This window comes from Vigna unguiculata, chromosome 3 (genome assembly GCF_004118075.2).
Source record: "Vigna unguiculata cultivar IT97K-499-35 chromosome 3, ASM411807v1, whole genome shotgun sequence".
Lineage (NCBI taxonomy): Eukaryota > Viridiplantae > Streptophyta > Magnoliopsida > Fabales > Fabaceae > Vigna > Vigna unguiculata.
This window is the reverse complement of record NC_040281.1, coordinates 44,971,977-44,978,116: the sequence shown is the minus strand read 5'-3', so window position 1 is coordinate 44,978,116 and position 6,140 is coordinate 44,971,977.

The window sequence follows — 6,140 nt, the reverse complement described above, 5'->3', positions numbered from 1 at the left end:
TCACTGTCTGAAAATTTGTATTGTTTCAAATCAAACATTAATCATGTCAGCCTCTTTAACCAATCACAACTAGTTGTGACATATATGTGTTTAATCATCAAGAAATATTGCACAGTAAGAGTCATCTAATTATAATTTATCATGAAGACAACTTCTAGACATTCAATTCTTGGTTGTTTAGAAACACAGTTTGGGTTATTAAAGTAACGTTTATACAATGTAAATTATTGGAAATAATTATAAGGTTATTATTATAAAGATTAATAGGCTTTTTATATAATAAAATAACAATTTAAAATTTTTTACATTGTCAGTTATATAACTATTTTTCTATTAAAACTATAAAAATATATGCATTCTCAATTGCATATCTAAAACTCATCTTTAGTATCAATTATTGGTTAAATAGAGAAGGAATATTAATCGGGATATATTAAAATAAGTAAAAGTGGACAAAAATAATTTAACTACACCAAACTACAATTAACTACACTATAATATACTTTAAAAGTTGAACTATTAATAATTTAACAATTGAACTATACTATTATGTAGTTTAATTTTAAAAAATTGAACTTTTAAATGTGCAGTCCATTTAATTGCAAAACTGATGAAGTTGTTGTCACTTACCATCTAAAACTTCAGCTTCAATTCTCAAACCATGTTCCAACTTATTATCACCATGATGCACACACTTTTATTTTCATTCATTCATTCTACTCTTTCTTTTCTTCTTCCAAGGAACTCAAAACTATTATAGTTACTTTCTTCTTCTTAATTGCAAATATATGTGCACCACTAACGTTAATATTCTAATTTTAAGATGTGTTATGAGATTTTTACAGATTTTAAAAAGCATTTATAAAATTGAGATCACTAATTATGATATTTTTAAAAATATTTTATTATCTTTTATTTCAAATATATAAAAAAATATTAATTCTTAGTCGTTAAACTTCACAGTGCACGATCCAGTTTTAACTTACATGTAATTTACTTACTTTTTTTATGTCATAAATTTAATAATTTAAAAAAATTAAATTTTAAAAAACATTTTTTATTTCTTTAATCAATTTTCAAAAAAGTGGTAAACATAGCTAAAATTGATCTTTGATATTATTTTTTTCCTTTTTTTAAGGTTTTTAAAAAAAATGTTTAATACAATTCAAAAATAAAAATATTGTAATTAAAATAGTGCAGTTTGAAAACATGTTAAAATACATAATTTAGTTTATATTACAATTCGGTATAATTTACTACAGTTTTATAAAATAAAAAATAATTTAGTTCGGTCTTTCTAAACTAATTTTTATTTCAGTTCATTTCATTAAAATAGACAAATTACTTTTGGTTTAGGGCAGTTCAATTATTTTTCCCACCTTAGATATATGCATATTTAACCTTCTTTAAAAATATTGTTTTATGCATATTAAATGATAACATATTTTATCGTTTTTGCTTTCATAAACCTTAGTTCTTTTATATTTTATCAAATAACTTACAAAATTATTGTATTTTCTATTTCACTTTTTTAAAACCAAACATGCTATCATAAAAGTGGTGGAAGTACTTGACTAGCTTCAAACCTAGTCTCCTGACATTTTATGTTATTTTTTTATATGTATATTGTACTTTTAATATTAAAATAGTAAAAAATAATGTTCATTTCTGATAGTATATTTGTGAAAAATAATATTTTATTTATTTATTATTTAAAAAATGTTTTATTTATTATAATATTAATTATGAAAATAATTATATCCTTTGCTTTAAAAAAGTTATTTAAATAAATAAAATAGTCCATGATATGGTAACAGGGGATATTATATAAAGGTGGGTCCTAGTACTTGTATTCCATGGTGTGTTTGGAGTTAGAGATAAGGATTCCTTAGGGATAAGACTTTTGGCAGGTTTTGTTTATTTTTGTACAATCACAAATACCATGAATATATTATACAAGAAGATGCCTCTTCTTTCAATACATTCATTTCAAAAAGGACAACTATTACCAGCCATTGCTTTGCTTTTGTCTTTGCTTTTCCTTCTACATGCAAAAAGGATATATTTCATTCCTTATTTATTATTGTTATTATTTTTTAGCACTAAATTAAATACGATTTTATTTTTTACCATTTTCTTTATTTTCATTCATTTATATAAACTAGGACATTAGTAATATTAAAATAGAATAATATTTTGTTCTGTTATGTAATGCTTGACTTACAAGTTTTTTTTAGGAAGTATCTGGAACATTCCCTTTCTCCTTCTGACAGACAAGTTGTGAATGCATGTCAGATTATTAACGGTGGAAAACATTTACAGACAGATACGATGCTAACCAGATTTCATTTGTTTGAATTTTTGTTTTGGTTGAATTGTTTTGAAATTATCAAATTATAAGTATTTTATATGCTAAAATGACATCTTATATAATCTTATATATTTAAGTGTTATTTTAAGTAGAGTATGAGAAATAGTATAAGTCAATGAAGTGAACTTCTTTACTAATAATTGTATATATCTTCATTAAACAAACTTATATGTTAATAAAATAAACTATTCCAAGCAATGAAACACGCTATCTTACCAATTTTTGTATATTCTCTATTATATAATACAATTTTGTTTTTTATAATATATGTGCAATGGATAATCTTGAGAATATATGATATTATGTAATTACCCATTTTTGGTTTAATTATATAATTTTTTTTTATTAATATTATGGTTACTGATTTACTAATCCTTTGTAAAGTAGTTTTTTAATCTTTAAAATAAATTTAAAATTTTTAAAACTAAAAAAAAGTATATATTTTTACAACTTAATGTAGTAAATTATATGTTATGAACTAATTGATGTTTACAGATTTTCATTTATACTTTAATGTTTTATTTATATTTAAATACACTCTGATGATACAAGAAGCAATTATAGTTCAATTTAAAAAACTGTGATGCAGGAACTAATTAAATGTTCACTACCATGTATTTTAATTTAGTTATTATAGTTACACAATAAATATATATATATATATATATATATATATATATATATTTGTTTTGTGTAATAATTTATTTTGTAACAAATTAATATTTAAAATGTGAATTATATCGTAATTAAACTCTAAATTAATAAATATTAATATATAAATTGTATTTTAATAAATAATTTAAATTACAATAAATTTTTATTTCAGATAATGATAAAAATTATTGAAGTACAATATACAATTATAAATAAAAGAGAATAAATTACAAAGATAACAAAAAACAATAGCTTAAAACGATTAAGAATTTTTATATTAATTAAGAAAATTAATGTATGAAATATTATTTTTCTTTTAATATATTTATGAAATATTAAAAATATCTAGCTAAAAGAGTGAGAAAAAAGTGATCTCCGCTTTATTTTAAATATTCCAATTTATAATATAAAAATAAATATATAAAAGATCAATTATTTCAAAGTTTTCAATTGATTCGAAAATATTAAAAAAAATGTTTATTTACAGTCAATTCAATTAGAGGACGAGATACTCTATAAGAATCCTATAATTCAAATATTTTCAATCAAACTCCCAATTTCTTTTTTATTATAACACTTTTTATCCGTATCTACTTCTCACAATTCTCATGGATTGATTCTGATCCTTTTGTGAATGGTTAGTCATTTTCATTATCAACATTTCCGATAAAGATAACATGTTGGAAACAAAAATCTTATAAATTGAAAATCATTAATTATTCTTTTTATATTTCTAAATATAATTTAATGACACATTATGATTTTGTTTATTTTAAACAAAGTTTTGAATTCAAGTTTTACATAAAATATATTCTATACTAAAATAAATAAAAAATTAATGACACATTATGATTTTGTTTATTTTAAACAAAGAATTGAATTCGAGTTTTACATAAAATATATTGTATACTAAAATAAAAAAAATTATTTGTAATATGATATTTGGATGTGTCCTAAACTCTTGGTGCTCTAGAATTTTAATTTTTGCTAGTGTTTAGTGGTTTTCAGTCGGCATCCAGACTATCGGAATTCTATTATATTATTATTATAATATATTTATGATTTAAAAATAATAATTTAATTATAATTAAAATTTAATTATTTTTGAATTTAAAAAATATAATAACATTTATTATCATCTCTAACTTACTACTTTGTTATTAATTATTAAATTTGTAACTATATTGTTATACCATATTTAATAGAAGATTAATTTAAAATTTTAACTTTATTATTTTATTGCTAACACTCTTTATTATTCAAATTTAAAAAATCTATCAACAGTCTTGAACTATATCAATTTTTGAAAAGGATAAGAAAGAAATTTTACCTGAACCAATTTTTTTTTCCAAACAACATTGTGAAATAAAATGAAAAATAAATTTTATATACATAATATAATTATTTATATTGAAAAAATATAACTGAAAATTTTAGTTTTGATTTAATTATTGATGAGTTAACTAATTTAAAAATATATAAAAAAAATATATTAGATATATGCAATTTCTTTTATAATTAAATTATATTAAATTATGTATTCATTTTTGTTACATCAATAATAGTAAAAAAATATATAAATTTTAAATATTTTATGTTAGCCCTCCCAAAATTTATGGTGAAAATTGATCACTGCAAACAATCATCCTGATATACCGCTCAACACCATATTCAGATAATACCTAACCATACGAACGAGATAATCCAATTTGCCTATCAAAGACAACTCTACATTTCTTTTAGTTCAAAATATACCTGAGATGAAGCAAAGTGAACAATTTTACTATAGCTAATCAATTTCACATATAACCCTTTCTTTTCAGATAAACTAAAACACTTGTCTTCATCATTTCAATATAAAATATCATCATATATTTCACAAACTTTGCGGCGCTTTCAATATATCATCAAACAAAAATCAAATTTTATAATCAAAATAGGTACCCTTGTCTTAAAAGCAAAGTTATCAACCCCAGATACTCACACAAGTCGATTCTCACAGGTAATTCTAATCTATTCGTAAAATTGATCAGTTGGTTGGTTGTGTTGACTTCTATTAGGTAATGATTAGGAATGACAAAAAAATTTGTACAAATGAGTATCTGCGGATAAAATCCGCAACGGATAAGAAAAAGATATTAAAAATAGATACTCATTATCCACAGGTACGGATACTTTTGATACTCGCATGTTAATAGGGTAGGTATGACTATTATAGTATCCATACCCGTGAATACCTGTATCCGTTAAACTTTAATTTACAAAAATACCCTTATATATATATATATATATATATATATATATATATATATATATATATATATATATATATATATATATATATATATATATATATATATATATATATATATATATATATATATATATATATAACCTAATTTTTTCTAAGTTGCATATTTTGTCTTGTCTTCTATCTTCATTCTTCCAGTTTCAAGTATTAAGTAGTGATACGTTGTCTTCTTCCACGTACACCCCTTCACATTCTTCTCTTACCTTTCTTTGAAATTGGACATATATATCAAACCCTATATAGACAGTAACGTTTATAGTATGCTTGTTGTCAAATGATAGAATCAAAATAAGAATACTTGGCACGTGGCAATTGATGTTTATTATTTGTTTATTTTCCAGGAATCAATCGGAGGAAGTAGACTTGTTGATCAAAACACTAATTAAAAAATTTCCATTGTGTTGAACGTTATTTTATATTTAATTTTATAATTATTTTGACTTGTATGAACTTGAGTTTATTTAAACTTTTTTTAAAATTTATGACAGTGATGTATTTTAATTTATTTTATCTGAATTTATGATTAAATATTTATTTTATAAATAATTTTATAAATACCTGCGGGTACCTGTGGATACCCACGTATATGAAAAAAATAGGCGGGTACCCGCATAATGGATACCCGACGGATATGGGTACGGGTACAAAGTGGATATTTATCCAACGAGTAGGGTACGGGAGAGCTACTACCTGTAACATCCATAAATCAATAAATAATGTATTATTTTATAAGCATTTTATTATATATATTATTATTATTACAAATATATATATTAAATATTTTAGAATGTTAATAAAAAGAAT